Genomic DNA, 18,669 nt, shown 5'->3' with positions numbered 1-18,669 from the left:
CTCCTTAACAGACGGCGACGTGCCTTTCCCAGGTGACTCTTGAACAGCCTCGCGTTCCCGCAATCTTCCATGGCGATGCTTTCGAATATGTCGAGGACTGGCTCGACCAGTATACGAGCGCGTCGCTATGGTCAATCGCTAGAACGAACAACAAAAACTCGCCCATGCTCACTTATGTTATAATATTGCCCACTGGCCCCTCGACAGCCTCTGAGGACCAAGAAGCAAACCAGGAGCCGAACAGGTGCCCTGACTGCGGCGTGGCTACGCGACCATCCGCAACCGATTTGTTTTGGGAGTGCCAGCGCTACACTAAGCAGCGCGACCGCCACCTCAGGGCGGTGCGAGTGTCGTCTTACGAGAAGTGGGTTAGGCCGCAACTGTGTCAGCGGATTCCGACAGGGCCATTCTGGACTAGCTCGCTCTTGGGCTTCGCCAAGGACGCGCAGCTTCTAGGACGCCTCTGAATACTCCTCCCCTCTCCCCTTCCTATTCCACATAATAGGCCTTCGAGCCATCCTTCAATAAATACATTTTATAATCATTACGTTATAATATTGTCGCGCCTCTACTCACATTGTCCTCTTCTTCATCGGAGTACAGGCGCGGCATTATTATAACAGTGTTGTCGCGACGTGGTTTTAGCAAGCGATCCCCTATAACCGAACAGGAAGTCTTTTCACGCCAAAAACTGAACACATTGCCCTTCTTGTACTCAAGTCCGAACTCCAAGCATTTTCTAAATCAGGAAATTGTAATACTTTAATTATTCACATCTGATGAAACATTCCACGGCTTAGCTTAAGAGAAAGCAGAAAACACGAGGAATGAACAGTGTCAGGGTGTTGGATGTGTGCATGCATGTGCTTGTGTTAATCAGAAGGCGTAGAATACTAACTTCTTTGAAACCTAAGTGGTATCGTGTTAGTTACATCCCTTAAAACACACAGGGTGCATTCGTAACATAATCTCACAAATGTACTTAAGTAAGTTAATCTCGTGCTGAACGTACATGCCCCAAGAAATGAGCAGTAACACACACACACACACACACACACACACACACACACACACACACACACACACACACACACACACACACACACACACACACACACACACACACACACACACACACACACACACACACACACACACCACACACACACACACACACACACACACACACACACACACACACACACACACACACACACACACACACACACACACACACACACACACACACACACACACACACACACACACACACACACACACACACACACACACACACACACACACACACACACACACACACACACACACACACACACACACACACACACACACACACACACACACACACACACACACACACACACACACACACACACACACACACACACACACACACACACACACACACACACACACACACACACACACACACACACACACACAGACAGAAATACACGCAGACAAACATCGCGGAGACTAACTCTCATGCAATGAAGACCCCATACATGCTCACTCATAGAGAGAAAAGAACGGCTTTTCCCTTCGCCTCCTGTTACACTGTACTGTGACGACCATGAGAGCACCAAGACCTAGGCGGTTGTTTTATGACCTAAATGACACGCATGTCATGACATTCATTTCATGACCTTTCATTTATGCTCGTCATACACTCTTGTCATACTATACCAATTTTGGTACATACCATGTTAACGAAGCGACCATGCGAGCACCAAGAACTAGGCGGCTAGATAGATAGATAGATAGATAGATAGATAGATAGATAGATAGATAGATAGATAGATAGATAGATAGATAGATAGATAGATAGATAGATAATCTTAAAGTGACGAATGATCGCCAAGAAATGCTTCGCACTTAAAAACTACCTTCCGTATAACGACGGAAGCATCTGTAGGAACGACCACAAGTTGCGTTGGAGCTTTCTTTCACTCGCTGTGTTAAACGCCTGGCAATTGAGAAAAGAGAGAAAGGACTAGCGGCTTGGATATCGTGACGCTGTGCTATTGATGGCGTTCCGGGGAAAGAATGTGAACAGGGGCCAGCGGTAGGGGGGTGGCGGGGAGTCGTTAGGAGAAAGTGGAACGGTACCGGTGCAGCCACCTCGCGGTGCTGCCAGAGCCCGTGCGCTGGGGGGGTGCCGCGGTGGCGCGGTGTTCGCGCCCCGGTGGTGGCGGCGGCAGCACAGGCGAGAAGGAGGTGGGTGCGCGCGGGACACGCGGCTCGCAGTCGTCGCCGCGACTCGGGACCGCGCGCCAGCCGCGCCCTCTCTAAGCGGTGCACGTCGTGAAAGCACGCCTCCTGCAGCGACGACTGCGAAAGTCAGTCCTGAACTCTCTTTCTTTGCCTCTATATCTGTGCTGTCGACTGGTCCCCTCCGCTATTTATGTACTCAGTGCAGAGGATTTCTCACTGCCGCTCGATACCAAAGCACGGCGGTCCAACGACGGACTTCTGTCACCAACCTGTTGCTCTTTTCTCCGCATCACTAAAACACGACCGCGGCGCTGGGACGAAGCGGATCCTTGTGACTCGTGACTCGGAACGTGTTGATAAGAAAGGTGGTGCTGGTGTTTAATATCTGCGTGAACTTGCAAAGTTGTTCTTTGGACAAATGCACAAGAACTTGGAGTAGGTATACGCGAATAAGGCAGGAGTTAGTCGAAATAATCGAAACTCTAACTTCTACCGCTTGCTTTCATTGAAATTTTAACATTCTTCGCGCACCTCGTGCTTGCCTAGTGACTTTGCCATAGTAGCAACCGCTACCATCTCATGAATGCGTAGTGCCTCCTTACATTCGCGAACACAGACCTAATGCATGAGAAATAATAGCTGACTCGGAAAGTCTTCGGTGATTTCATTGATTGCGAGATTGCTTGCATCCGCCTTTAGCAATACTAAGTGAAGGGAACATGATCTAAACTTTGGCACTCAAAGCCTAGGAGTAGACAAGGAAACACATTTTCTATTTCAAGCCTCCTCGCACAGATGATTCGGCCTATATATTTTGCAGATTGCTGTAATGCTTAGGACTGTGTTGCTTATATAGAGCGTGTAAATTTTAAGCCCGCATTGCAACCATACAGGTAAACCATTTGAACGTAAACTGAAGAATGAACGCAGCTTTGACGCACCTTATATAACATGTCTTCAATAATTCACCATTATCATCATGTGATGCATGGTTATTGAATCACAGGTATTAACGATAGACAAATAGGGGAATGTCGTGCAGATACGTTCAAAAACTGCTTTTGATTCTAGGTTCACGGAAACGCGGTTCATAAGCTTGGTTAACATAGGTCATTGGGCGTTTTTCTCAACCAATAGAGCGAAGATATTGAGCTATCTGCACAAATTTTGATTGCGGCAGAGCGTGCGTGAATACTCTTGAAGTTGCAGTTTCTCGAAATACCCGGCGAAATCTCGTGATTCAAATAATTTTTAGTGTACGGAGCTTTTTGGGAAAAAGGCGCTTATTTGCTTGGCATTTTTTTTTTTTGCACTAACAAGTGAGCCTTGTTCGCTAAGTGCGTTCACGTTTATCAAGCACAGAAAGACCTGTACAAATACGTGAAGGGCACACTGTACATAGAAAGACTGTATTTTTATGATGTACGAAAAGCGTTGAAGTCAACAACAAAAAAGAAAAAAAAAATACTTCTAGCGCAGGTGGCTAACACAAACATCATTCTTCAATCCTTCGTGTCACCAGAACTGTCGTAAAGACTAGTGAGTCAGACTCTCCAGTCAAGGAGTAACTCCTCAAGCGCTTTTGTACCTGCTCAAAATTTGGTGAACTGAAAGCAAGTTCAATACCTTCATCATAGATTGTTCGTTTGGTAACACGTACTCGTCGCTTGTAGTGTGAGTGTAATTCAAGGGTATAGATTAATTTATGACAATTTTCTACGTTCAAGGAATCGCAGTCCTTTTCTCTCAACCAGCGCAGCTCGAAACGCCGATAGCATATCTAATCACTGCATGACATAAAAGTTGAAAAAAGTCTCAAGTGAGTATTTTAGTAATGTGAATTGATACAAGGCGCTTGCCCTTAGAGATAAAAAAACGCTGATTATTAGAAAAATAATCGCATTCAAGCCACGCATTGTAAACCTTCTATAGTCACTGATAAGAGTACAACTCGTAGTTATCGTGTCTGATCATTTAAATCCTTTTTTAAAGGCGCGCAATCTGTTCTTGGGAACTGAACTATTAGTCGTGAAATTGTGATTAGATAAGGAGAATAGTATATTCAAATATACATGCAAAAGCACTCGCCTTTGTCTCGGATCTCAAAAACATTATCCACTCCGAAAATTAATTTTCCGGATCTCTTATCAGTCACTTTTGATCTATAGGAGTCTCTGCGCTCAGACGCCGCCGATTTCGGACTAAAGTGTTCGCGTGAGCTCTTTCACCCAATCGTATTTGCGCAAGTAAGCCCGGTAAGAAACTTTCTTGGATAACGAGTGTCCCAAGAAAAGTGCAGGAATTTCACCAACTTTTTTTCTCCGATCTTTGCGTGACTACTGAAGTAAAAGAACTGAACCGGAAAATAATCCCGACACGACACTCCCGAGAGGGGAACCGCACCTACAAACAGAATTACGCCATATCGGACAAAGTGTGGCACAGAGCAGAGGAGTGACATTGTCGATAAACTTTTGAAAGAAGACCGAAAACAACGCGCACGGAAACTCTGGTGTGTGTTCATCGTAGTGAGACATTCCTGTGGTGCGTTATCTTGTATTAAGCCGCCGCTAGTATAAGACACGGATTCTTCTCCCGTGGTCTTCCACATCGTGATTGTTGCAAAACACAGCTTCCCGCACGCTGAGTCTGAGTTGCAGTTAGTGGGACAGCGTTCCTCGTGACCAGCCAATCGGAAGCACTCCTGACTGACAGTGCGTGAAAGCCCCCGCGACTTGAGCGTTCGAAGAGAGGTAAGCCGATGTCTACGTTTTGTTTTTCTCTTGCGTACATTCGTGGCAAGCCCTTGCAAGCTGGGCGACTAGATGTTCATTACAGATAGCTGTGCAAAGGAAAGGAGTAAACAAGTACGGAAACAAAATACCAATGCCTTGCTTTTGGTGTATCCCTGACGAGAAGAAAGACTATAATTGACCAGACGTACAGAGACACGAGAGATAAGAGGGCTATTATTCTTTTTGGTGTAACCGAGCACTATCACCATTGAAAAACAGAATCTAGCTTAACGATCAAGTGCAAGGAATAAAGGGTGAACTGCATTCATTGCAAATATGTTGATTTGGTGGTAGCGTAAGAGCAGCTTGAGGTTGCTGCTTAATGACTAAAATACATTGTACATCTGCTTTAATCTAATGTTGCGCGAGTAAAAAATGCATGCTGCTATAGGAGCCGCTTTATGAAATATTCATCGCTGTTGGCAAATATTCATTGTCGTGCAAAATAAGAAAAAAAAAGCCACCGTTAAAACTCTTTAAATGTGATTTGCAGCCCGCATGTATATGTATAATGCAATGAGAACAACAACATCAATTACTCTTTTGATATTATAATAACTGAACAGTTGTAAGAAGTTATACGTTAAGTATATGAGTACAAGTATTTATGTCATTGCAACTATATGCGTCTATTTACTGTTTAGTACTGCAGCTATGTGCATTATTGGTGTCAGGCGCCCACGCACAAACCGTCGCAAAGTATAGTGTTTCTGTCCTTACTGCCGATGCTAGTAATGCTAGTAAGAGTTAATGCTAGTAATGTTAATGTATAATGCTAGTAACCAGGCTACTGCGTTGGAATTGTGCCCGAAGGGCACTACTGTTTCTTTTGAATGATCGAGGTTGGGCATTATTCAGGTGATGTTTTTTTTTTATATTTACGCGCACATTATCTAACTGCTGCACGAGCAGCAGTGACAACAACACTTGTCCTTTTCAAGTAAGGAGTTTTTGACGCTCCAATAATGCCGTCATTCTAGATTTCTTACCTACAATTGGAATCATGTGTCACCATAACAAAATATTTTCATTTTCAGCAACATTTTGATCACCGTGGTCGGGCAAGTGAAGTAGCGACAGTAGCTTTATAAAAATGCAAGCAGTTTACGCCATTCTATCATACGCATATAACTTGTACCCTATTTTGCATACTGTGCCCACATGCCATAAAAAATAGTAGTGCATTCTTGCATGAAAAATCAGTAGAAATCAGCACATTCTTCGTGCTGGTGAAGTAGGCATTCTAAACGACGGTCTTACTGGCACAGATTCAGTGCTTGTTGATAGTTCTAGTAATATCTCACCTCCGAAGAAAGAACACACTGCAATGACCTCTGAAATTCTTGGCGCAGTGCGTGGTTTGATAAACCACGTGGCACACAAGGAGTCTAGAACGCCGTAACTATTAAAAAGATCCCTTGCTCCAACGTTCAAACTAGTTTTGGATCGACTTCTGATGACATCTTGTGCTTGAAATCTGAAGTGTTCTGTGTGCTTGGGAGAGTGCTCAAGTCTAAATGAAAAAAAAAAAAAAAAACACATGTCACTCGTTGCACGTGTGCAGTAAAAGTTGATCGCGTTTCAGCAGTTATCTACTGAAAAAGTGGTAGTCGTGTAGCCGTAAAAAATACAAATTGTAAAAATAGTAAATATCGCTTTTGTTTTACTGCAATAGGACAAAAGTTAGCACATTCAAAAGCTCTATTACTAAAAAAATAAAATTAGAAAAATCAGTAGACCCACTGAAATCAGTAACTGTAGCAACACTGCGTACGAGCTGAGTGGCCTAGCAGGCGTAGAACCTTATTTGGCGTACTTACAGCTTTCTTTGCTGGGTTAAGCTTTTCGATGGTTTTCCACGATATACCTGTTTTTGACAGCAAAAAATATTATTAAAAGAAGTTAAACGTCCTTGTCACTGAAATTCAGTTTCGCCTTATGGCAGTGGTGGTACGAAATGACGTAACACGTCGGCTTTTCTCCCTCTCTCTCTCTTTCTTTTTGGCTGTGGACTGATTTGTGCATTTTTGCTCTATAAAAGTTCTCCTATCTCGTAACGTCCACCGCAAAATCCTGGAGTACCGGATGCCACCTCGCCGCTACGGAAGCCCTGCCATAAGGTTTGAGAACTTGTGACACACAGTCTAGTAATTGCCGTTACGCAAACGTTGGCTACGCCGGTGTCAATGAGTCGGCACTATGCACTGCCCCAAGCACAGCATTAAGGGCTTTTGCCGGAGTTTAACGCAATAAGGTTTCAATTGCGCCGTAAGTCAGTGTAGACGCTGCAGTCAAGAGGTGGAGAATTAAAAAAAAAAAACGTTTGATTGAGGCGAATGAGGCTGTGGCGAATGAAAATTTCTGAATGACCAATGCCCCCAGTCTTAACCAACGTAATCCAGTATTCTTTAGACGTTAAATGAAACCAGCGAAATTCGAGGTGTTTAGGCGCGATTGGGTGACATTGTCAATAAAGAAAAACAAATATTTTTTCCTTTAAGTAGCCAGTTGTCGAATACGCCTAGCATAATTTTATCTGCTTACCTATAATGCTACATACATGCCCCGTACAGTACTTCCTAAGCGTTGATCACGCAATAAAATGTGCGCACGCACTATCTGGGATCCAATCAGGGCATCAGTTATCCACAAGCATGGTTTGTTGTCAGTCCACTTCTGCGAGTACGCTACAAACGCTGTAATAGTTATATTATCGGACAATTACCTACTACGCAAAGATTTTGATGCCCCAGGAGACGATTGACGATACATGTCTGTGTCTTTTAAGGTTTATAGGCGGTGAAAACCCCGTATTAAGTTATAAAGTTGCGCGGCCTCATATTGAACACTGCCTATATTGATTACCACATATCATCAGTGTTGAAAATGCGTGCATCCAGCCCTTATTTCCATGAAGTACTCTGTGATTTTTTTCCGTGAAATAGGTCGCTACAAATGGGGGAAAATGATCCATAATTCTTACGTTTGACGTAATAAATCAGCGGAAAACCGCTAGGTGGAGAGAAGTAATTAAAGGAAAAATGAGACATCCACCAAATCGTAGCAATTGCTGCAAAGGAAACCCATACGGGTTGCTCGACAGAAAATCCCCGCAGTTAAACAATTTTGAAGAAAAGTTGAAGAAAATTTCCCGGACCAGGACAAATTTTTCTTCAACTGCCGGCTTTTCTTTCGAGGAACCAATATGGGTTTCCTTCGTAGCAATTGCTACGATTGGCTGGATGTTTAATTTTTAATTTAATTATTACGTTTGTTCTTTCTATCAAGTTACTTGAGTAGCCTAGAAACATGAGTGACGCTTAAGTTTAGCGCACCAAACATTATGTAGATCATGTGCGTTGTACGTTACTAGACCCGACAGTGTGCTTACGAATTGGTGCTAGGCTAGCAGTGCATACTGCCGTGCGTAGCTCTAATGAGTGCGCCTACAATATAGACACTAAACGCCGCAATATTATAGGTCCTCTTTAGTATCATTCCGCGGGACAACAAGACGTAAGGAAGAATTGTGTTTCCAAAGTTCATAGACATTCTACAGGTAAATGTCGCCACGAAGTGCTCTACGGCACTGCGCCGTAGTTCGAGAGGTGGAACAGCAGCTTTTGCTAACAGTTGATAACAGCCCGTCATAATTTTGTACTTTTCGGCGGCGCTTCAAAATAAGCAGAAAGACCCTTTGTCATGAGAATCCATCGCTGATAGTTAATGGGAAAAACGCATCCAATGACATTTGCACAAAGAAGCCTTTTTTCTCCATTATGTTTCCTGGTAATATGCTTAACCTTAACTTAAGTGAGACGGGTGAAATTATTAAAGATTTATTGCGGTCGGATCATTTGAATTCTTCATGTCGCAACTACTAAATGACGTTCGAGCGCCGTCCAGATTTGATGGCTTCACGACTCTCGTTCGCCACGTCAATTTGGCACTCGGCTTTAATATTTCTCAAAGCTTACAAGGCCATCGCGCGACTTCACACGCGTAGTGGCACAAGGACGCTCATTTTGCCGCCACGCATTCATCTATATCGACACAGATTCGACTGTCTTGGATCTGGTTCTCGACAAAGAAGGAAAATCTCAATGCAGCAGTGCCCTGCGTGCTGCGTTTTAAATAATGACATCTAGAATCTTCATATTAATGGGTTGCTAGCTAAGAAAACAACAGTATAAAACAGCAAAGAGCTTAATACAAAAAGAAATGGTAAGGGTGCATGGGACAGCCGTATCTTCATTCTACATGGACAAAGAAAACGTACCCCAAAACACATTGCTCGGTCTTGCAAAGTCTGCTCGCTCGCCCACCCAGACAGAAGTTTCTCATCCTATGGAGATTGCGCTAGTGGATTCATCGTGAAAGCATTATGATGTCTCTCTTTCGTTTTTGTATGGTGAATATTTCACGCACACACACATCTCAACCAGCGCGAGCAAGCGGGGCCACCCTACTTTCGTGGGCGTTTGTATCGTGGCCTCCGGAAACGGGAATCTCAGCGGGAGCCATTATTAGGGATTTAAATTTTTCAGCGTCACTCCTTCATGCCAGTTGTGAATAGAAATTCTTGCGCCATGCGACTGTCGTGCTGGGAGCCGCGCCTACGATTTGTTGCGTGAGCGCTTGCATCACTGGGACTCGAAAAGGCCACCAAGTTTGATTTCTTTTGGTATGTAGATTCAGAACGCCGCTCAATCAGCATACAGAGCTCAATCAAATAAAGTTTATGTTTGAAGGCACTTCTTTTCAGTTGCGTTGTTTTTCTCCATGGAAGTGTTGTGTTTTTGTACCCTGAAATTACATTTTCGCTTCCCTTTACTAGCTGCTCGGCGGTGAACAGCGTCATATATCCCTTCATCTCGTGCCTTACTAGTCTAGCAATGTTTTATGTTGTTGTTGCAATAATGGTGTTGCTTCGCGTGAGCTGAGCCTGACAATATGGATCTCGCAATTGCTCCGTTTCGGACGCCTTCTCGTGACACAAATTCATGACTATATACTCTAGCTGTCACACAGGACATTCCATCAGATGGTTATAGACAACTTTTCGCATTATCCTTGCTCTTAGTGGCAAGACTACTTTTTACGCTGGAATGTTTGTGGTTTTTGTAAGGTTTAGATTTTATGTTTAGTCTTGTTTGCGAGAACGCGCAAATGATAACTTCATTCGCCGGTTTGACCGTACATTACGAAGGCCCATGTGCTAAGAGAATTACTCTGCCTGAAGGTGTAAATATAGAAACCGAGGGAATTACCCGCGAAACAAGAGGCGACACAGATTCAGCATGAAGCATTTGTTCATATAGAGAGAGGCTACAAACTTGAACCATGTCTAGAAGTGACTCTTCCTCTCACTCGTATAATGTCGACAGCCCCACAGTAGGCAAAAAATTTTACTGGTATATTCAATATCAGGCCCCACTCTAATAATTCGCGATGTAGTCGCTGGAAAATTTGAGAGTTTCAGTTGCTCGAAACGTACTCTACTGCGGGGCATCAAACAAATTATACTTTTTTTTTGCACTTGTTTTACAATGTAGGTGCAACCACCATGCCGGTTTTTCTGTTTCGGCGTTTCTTTAGTGACAAGCAACTATTTTTACTTGCTGAAAATAACGGCTTAAAGGTTTCAATTGTAGCATATAATTACTTTTATGCATGCGCTTAAATGTTGACATGCGTTCGAATGTTGAGTATTGTGCGCTGACCATACAGAACTGGTGAGCCTAACCAGGGAACAGATATCTGTATCTTCCACGTGTATTACCAGTGCGGATATTATCCAATCGCTTAAACAGATATTGACCAAACTGGCCAATGATAATATTACTAACGTCACGCCTAGACTGCTGCTGGTCAGAATGAAGCACGTATATGACCGTATATGATCCTGATGCAACTCAGATGTTCTCATATAACACGCCATAGTTTTTCACTATGTCATTTGACAAGCTCTTTAAACGACTGTTCAACTTAATCTCAGAGACTCAGCTTGTCGGCCTGACGGACGTTCTTACTGCTGACTGCGTCGAGCCAGTGTTCGATGCTGAAAAAAGTGGCTTTTATGCCAGGAACGCCATTGTTGCTAGCATGTACGTTAACCAACTCGTCGTAATGAGCTATGGCAGGAAAACTGCATTACAGTGTCAGCGGCATATGCGAAGCGACGGTTTCGTGCCGCCGTATGCAATGAGGCTACTCCATAGTCTGGTGAGAAACATCACAAAAAATCAAAGGTACCTCTGTGCGCATTTTCCATATCAACAAGTGAACCAGCCTGTATTGTTATAGCTTGCTCGTTTTAGATGGGCGCCTACATTCCCTTTCGTAATATCACTTACGGCCTTCATTTGAATGTGCATTCTTTAGTCATGTTGTAGGCATGTTCAATGCAGCAAAGAAGCATTCGCGTAGAAATTTAAGAACATAATTTTGAGTACGGTAGTGAGAAAACAATGCAAAGTTCTTTCCAATTTGACACAAACGCCATGGAACAGTCGCGTGTGCATTTAGCCAGCTAACCAAACAGGTTCACAGGAAACGATATCGGTGCTGCAACAACAAAGTTCACGTGTTTACCTGAGATTCGCAAATAGTGCAAAAAGTGCAAGCTACTGGCTGCACATGCAGCTGCAATGTCTCTTAGCAGCGTGACAGGGGAGGCTGTTCACGCTGCTGTTCAAGAATGAAAGTCATAGCTGGGGTTAAAGTATTGTTAGTCGAAAACTCGGAACAAACACGGAAGTGTTGTGCTGAAAGGGGGTCTGAAAGCCCATCCATCGATGTAGCTGTCTCTTTGTTTAACCACGTCGCCGGTATCCTTTTGTCAACTCGAAAGTACTCGATCAGCCACGGTGCGACATATTTGTCGACAGCAATGCTCGTCCCGTAGGTGCGAAGCCGTTGTGTCTTTTTTGAAAGTGGCAGTGCATGTGCATATGAGAAAATGGATGGTTGAATCGTGGCTTCCGTGTATGTTGCAATACTAGTTCACTGGTTGGTCGTAGAACCCGGAAGCAAGAGAGTGTGTGTGAGAGAGAGAGAGAGAAGAAGTGAATGCGCAGACGCAAATACGGGACATGTATTAGAGGCGATTCGGATCGTGCGTTCTTGCTTGCTTGGCTGCCAAAGGAGGAGGAAAGGTGGAGGGGGCGAGAAAGATAAAGAGTTGCGAAAAGCGGGGAGGTTAACCAGAAGACAAATATCCAGATTGCTATACTGCATTGGAGAAGGGGTAACGGGGAAAAAAAGAAAAATGTCGCAGTTCCGCCCGAATTGCGAAGCATCGATTGCCATAGGAAATTAGAAATACGTAGTAAGTATAGTAGTTTTATAGGCTGTATAAACTTGTAAACATTCGCTTACTAACTAAATAACAAGCATGGTGTCGCGCGCGCACAAGCAAACATGAACATATCTCACGCGATGACCGCGTACGCTCGCTGTCAAAAGGCCAGAGTGAGAAAGCGCAGAGGCAGCAGCGAACGAATTGTCTTTCGCGCTGCCTTTCGCTTTAAAGCGAACTAAGCGGCTAGAACACAGCGCACACGAAACTATTAGCACTCGGAGCACTCCGTCCTTATCGCAGATTGCTTTAAAGATAGGGACTGCGCGGTCGCGCCATGCGCAGCCGCCGACAGAAGAGAACGCCCCCCCCCCCCCCCCCCGCCACCCTTCCCTTCTACCGGTGCCTTCCACACGACGGAAGACAGCGCACTTCGTCCCCGCTTTCCTTCCTTGCGCGCGCGAGATTGAGCTACCATCGTCGGCGCACCCTCGCACGCTTTCACTCACTCATACAGCATATGGTGCGGGGCGAGGATATTGTCGCCATTAGACTTTATACTGAGACTCACGATGACGGCGGTGCCAATGGCAATACCGACGACGACGACGAAATTTGCCTGGGGAGTCCATATAGTTGCTCTCACAATAATAACAGCTCTTTCTTTCCACAATCACCCTGCCTCCTATGCGCGGCTGGACGAACACTGGTAGTTCAAATTTATTCTAGTGGAGGTTGCATAACGCTGTGACGTTTACTACAGGCCAGCTAGAAGTACAAAGTTGTAAACCTTAGCATGTAATGCGCACGTAGTGATTATTTTATTGCTCGCAAAGAAGACGAGAGTGAAGTGCTATATTAGGTGCTGAAACATCAGCAAACTTCGGCGATACCTCTGGCTGCAAACTCATTTACTGCGACGGCAGCTGGCTTTCGTAGAGAACACCGCTATATTATCATGAGCAACTTTGCAATGCACACAACCTTAGCTTTCGTTAGCTACAGTGTTGACTAGCCGCGGCCTCCGAAATACACACATAGACAGCCAGCATTTCATAATCTGTGTGGCACATAAATACGCAGAAATTGCCAAGCATCAATGCCCCAATCAGTCGGATATTAGCGAGTGTGGCTGCCAAGCGTGCTCGGCCACCGGGGTCAGCAGCACCAATCCTGCACTCCTAATTTCATTCCACATGTGTTCCACTAAGTGGAAGATTTTTGCATATGTGTTCCACTTAGCAGGTGGAACCTATGTCAAACGAGATGAAGCTGTTTCATATATAATTAGTTAAACCTATGTGGAACGATATTAAGAGTAACAGTCAGCATACAGTGGGAAGCAGCTCGAACGAAGGTTCCACACTTAGGTTCCACTTAGTAAGTGGAACATTTTGCCAGTGAGTTCCACTTACATAGTCAAACCTACGTGGAAAGAGATTAGTAATGCAGAAGCGGCGGCTAAGGTCAAAGCTTTGTTTTTCTTTGCGATGTGGTAAAATCGAAGCTGAGTATCAGGAGGCGACCTGACGACGACAGAATAGCGAGTTTTAGCGGGTCTGCAAACTTTGCGGTTGGTTTGGGGTTCAACGGACTACCGAAGTAGTAGACGGCAGCCGCCCAGCAGCCTAAAGTCCCTATATAAGAAAAGTACCGCCATCCTTTGATCAACGCCGCTTCTCTCTCTCTCCTGTATCTCCGATTGGACGATGATACCGCGCGCTTTCACTTCTTTATATTTTCTTTTTTTCCGCCTCAGCGCCATGTCGAATGTACCTCTGTGCAGCCGCCGTTGCCGGTGGCGGGGGCGGCTCGCGCGCCCTGCCTGAAAGCTTCAACGTAGACTTTCTAGGGGCGCCACCGTCGACTTGCTTTCGCAAGCAAAAAGTAAAGAAAAAACCGAGCGCTTTAGGAGAGGAGACGGCGGAGGAAAGAGTAGATTGGCGGTACTTTTTCTATATAGGGACTTTACAGCAGCCAAGCTGATAGCGACACCTCGTGTCGCTTTGCCCAGCTACGATGTGTTTGAAAATTTTCGTATCACGTGAGTGTTCTTGTCGAAGGAAAGTCTATGAAACGATTGCACGTTCACGGTTATGTCGCTACCAACGCTTTACACTAGCTGTTAAGTAGAATGCGCTCAGGTCGCCGCAGTATGAGCCTAATGTGCTCTCTGGTTAAACTCGGCGTCACAAGACGCCAATACCACTGTTCTTGCATCCCTGCAAGGCTCTGGTAACCCAGCAAACCGCAAGTCATGAGAAGTTTGCCGGCAAGCTTAAAATCTCCAATGACGATGACGTAACAGAAAGGATGGACAGATCCAGAGAGCAATCGCAGTTTCGAACATTAATGCTGTCGTGCTAAGACATAAAAGGTGTGGTCACCAGCCTGCCGCCAATAGGGACTGTATATGTAAACAAGGAATCGGAAGAAAGCTTTTTCAGAGGTTTTCCTTCCTCGCTCATGTGACTGTAATGCGAAATGGGCGCACCTTCAAGTGTGCGCTCAACTAGTGCTCTTTCTTTCACATCTACGTCTCTTTGTCTCTACATCCTTTTTGTCCAGTGCAGGGCAGCAAACCGGACGTGCACCTGGTTAACCTCACTGCATTTCCTCTCTTTGCTTTATCTCTTCCTTTCCTTGCGTGAGGTCATATTATTAAATTGTCTGTCGGCATCCGCACCTCTATTCCATGGAGATATACGTGATATTATGACGTTATGAGCTGCTGCTGCTGCTGTAAAACAGTCTACAAATCACCTGTGGTCAAACGAGGCGTGCAACAGAACAGTGACTGCTTTTTCTGAGCTTCACACAATACATTACACCCCAACTATCGCGATAGAACTCTCTGCATACTGTCGATACCTACTGGTAATGAAGCGCACACATGTACATACGTCCTATGCGATATAAGTGGCCCCTGCACGGGGCTCCCAGGAGTCGGCGTGTGCAGACCGCAAGAAATAGCGGCGCTATGCTCCTAGCATTTGCGCCAGCGTGTACTTGAATTTATGGTTGTCGTCATTTTTATCGAGTTCCTTGCTCAAAATATCACCAGCCTTCCTTGCCCGATTTTTCGCTTTTTTTTTTGCCTACAATACAGCAACTCCGCGGTATCGCGCAATGCGGAAGGTAGCGAAGGCCTTAGCATGCCCGTAACAACAGGGGGCGTTGAATAATTTTCCAGTGCTCAGTCGTTCTTGCAGTCAAGTCTCAGCATGGATGGTTTCCACAATCAATCCCCACGTTCCCTGATGTATAATGATGGTGCACACGCAAAGCAGGAAGAATTAGTGATGGTGCCTCGGTCGCATTAATCATGTGTTGTCAGCGACTGTATTTAAATAGTCTGCTTTACTCTAGAACTATACAAGGTCTACAAAACGGTTTTCAGGCGTGTTAGTTATTCGACGAGAGGCTACGTAATGAGCAAGAGGATGGGATACTCGAGCTGACTAGAAATAGCATTTTGTGCGGCTCTGCAATTAATTACCTTTCTGAGGTGCTATGCAGGATGCGCCGAGATTCTAGTCCGCCTGAGTTTACTCGACGGCAGTCAGTGAACGAAGATTGCGCGGAACGCGCGAAAGCAGAGGACAACAAAATGTCGAGATGAAACCACGGATGGGAACACAAGCGCACCCTGCGCACGCCGCTTCTTCGCTTCAAACACAGAAGACTGGACGCCCGCACAACATGGAGAGATTTCCTTGCGAAAAACTGGCGAACGGCCGCGCGCGGCGTCCACCCGGCGGGCGGCGGCTGTTCTCCGTCGATGAAGGTAGGCTAGATATGTTCGCAGACGGTCAGCCGCTCGCCGACACTACGAATGAAGGCTGTCAGCGCGCACCAATCAGGGCGCGGTCACGTCCGACTTCCGGCCGCCGCATTTGACTCGGCTAGCCAGCTTAAGAGCCTAGAGCGAACATGGCGACAAAAGCTACGTGCATCGCGTACGATGATCGACTGACACCACCGTCCGATCACGACCAGTATGGTTCACTTGCAGAATAATGGTTCAGTTGCAGAGACAAAACCATTTTTTCACTGCATTTTACTGGGAATGGAATCACGCTGTTTCTAGCAACATTGAAATAGTGGCGGCGGCGGCCGACTGTTTTTCGCCGCATGGGGGAGTAGCACGGCGGCGTTTCGCCGCACAAAGTTCGCTCGATGTAGGCCGGGCTTAGAGCCAGCGCGGCTTATTGTTATCAACGCAACATCGCAATATCGCAACACCGTGACTCGGCACTCGGCGCAAGCCACTTGCCACGCCTTTCTGGGCCGCATCACGGGCATGTCTCCTATTTTGGACATTATCTGGTCATCCATCGTCGAATGCACACAGTGCACACGTGGCGCATTCTCACGCCAACCCTTTACTATCTTTCAAATACGTTAAAAGACAGAAAAAAATATTTACCTTACTTGCACAGGTAATGCACTCAGCAGAACCATAAAGAAATGAAAGAAGGCACCAATGGTTTGACAACGTGACTCCGTCTTTTCCGGCCACCCATGAGGTAAAGCCGAAGTGATGATAACTCAAGAGCGACTCTCGATAAGCCAATGAAACTGGAGACGTGCCGAACGTTTCATTACAAATCTTGAATACCATTAGCTCATTCATGTGAGGGCGTCGTTAGAGCTCGCGGAGATCCCGAGGATTGCCAAACTCGAGCCTTCCTGCATAACATCCCTGTTCAGGTTTTCATACGCCGATTACCTTGCCCGCCAACTTAGAGGAACGTCTTATGTATTTGTACTCTTATATTGCACTGTGAGATTCAGTGAAGTAAGCATAATAAATTAATAATTGGGTGAAGGAAAGCAAATTGCAAACACAGAAAGCAACAATTTAAGCTTCATATGAAATACTGTAGATTTGGCATTTTTATTTATTACCCGCACGTGATTACCGGTAGCTTACATGTATTAATTTGCTGAGTGATAAAGGAGAACATTCAATTATTCTCGTTGATATATTTCACAAAATCTGTAATGAAGTGTCAGATATGTAGCAAGGCTGATACAATATATACTCTCGACAAGGCAACTTGCGTCCATAGAAAAAAATCGCGTAGCTTGCACTGGAGGCGCAATGCTAAAGAGACAGTGGAGCTGATGCGCACCTAGCTAGTCCTGGCTTTTGGGCTAGGCTAAGCACTACCAAGTCATCCCCAGCATATCCCGCAATTTATTCAATATTGATCGATTATTTATTAGGTATTGATTGGCAACCTATTATTCATCGATGACTGCCTAAGCTTAAGTAGTCCCAACCATACTTAGCTAGACTTTGTCAGGCTCAGCTTCGCTAGTTCAGACGGGTATGTGCCATTGCACTTGGACCCCTTCTGCACTACTGCCAGGTCGGCCCACATTTTCTGTTCGCGGTTGACACATTACGCTCGGCTTAAACAGCTCCGCTGTTAAAAGAAGAATATAAAAACAGAGTAAAAAATGAGAAAAAAAAATGTCTCGATATGAAGTAGCGTAGAGGTTGAGTTGATGTACTTTCGTGTCATGAGAACTGCACATTTACTTTTCCAGCGGAACTCGCATCTCAGTTGAAGGCGTCTGTGGCGACAACAACAAATCGCTTTCTGCGTACTTTCGACCACTCAGGGATGAAATTGCCTCGCGATTCTTGCTATCCAAATCGCACCGCTTCTAAATTGTAGTCGGCTGAATATCATATATATATATATATATATATATATATATATATATATATATAGGATATTTACGGCAGTGCTTTCCGCGCTCGTCTAAGCGTTTAGGCGGCGTGCCTTTTCAGTCGGTTCTGAGAAGTCTGGGAAATGCCGGCGGCAAACAGAGTTTGGTTTCCAAGAGAGAGGCTGTGTCGTCGTGGCCTCCGAAAAGCGTATACAGAGTGGCGTCAAGCGGGGGCACCACGGAAGGCCAGCGTTAACATCACCATTCTGCGCGCTTGCGCGACACCCATTCCTTCCCAGTCCCCATCCTGAGCACACGCACGCACGCACGCACGCACACACACACACACACACAGCCCTCGCGCGCGAGAAAATTGCATTATACGACTACGGGGCGAACGTACACCCTCTCCCCCAGGCGGCGCATCTTCTAGATGCCGAGGGCTTTTCAGCTTTCGAGAAGAAGCCACAGCCAGTTGGCCAACAGGCGCGCAGCGGCGCGGCGTGCCTTGGGTACGGTGTGCGTCGTGTCGAACGCACGCGTGCGCGGCTGCTGGAAAAGTGGTCGTCTAAAAGGCAACGCCCGCTGCGGCCCAACTATTAGATTACAGAACCGTGAGGGCGGACAGAAAGGAGAGGGAAGGGTACAGAAAGG

The 18,669-nt window shown here is 45.5% G+C and overlaps 1 protein-coding gene across 1 annotated transcript in view; it reads left to right on the top strand.

Moving 5' to 3' along the window:
* Positions 1–2,352: 2,352 nt before the first annotated feature.
* The window catches only part of LOC119450089 (probable G-protein coupled receptor No18), a 113,418-nt gene continuing 97,101 nt past the window's right edge, over positions 2,353–18,669 (top strand). The window contains exon 1 of the mRNA XM_037713449.2: positions 2,353–4,988. The gene's annotated coding sequence lies outside the window, so the exon portion shown is untranslated. The remainder of the gene's footprint in view (positions 4,989–18,669) is intronic.

This window comes from Dermacentor silvarum, chromosome 4 (assembly GCF_013339745.2).
Source record: "Dermacentor silvarum isolate Dsil-2018 chromosome 4, BIME_Dsil_1.4, whole genome shotgun sequence".
Classification (NCBI taxonomy): Eukaryota; Metazoa; Arthropoda; class Arachnida; order Ixodida; family Ixodidae; genus Dermacentor; species Dermacentor silvarum.
Note: the sequence above shows the minus strand (reverse complement) of the source record. Positions and strands in the feature narration are given on the sequence as shown.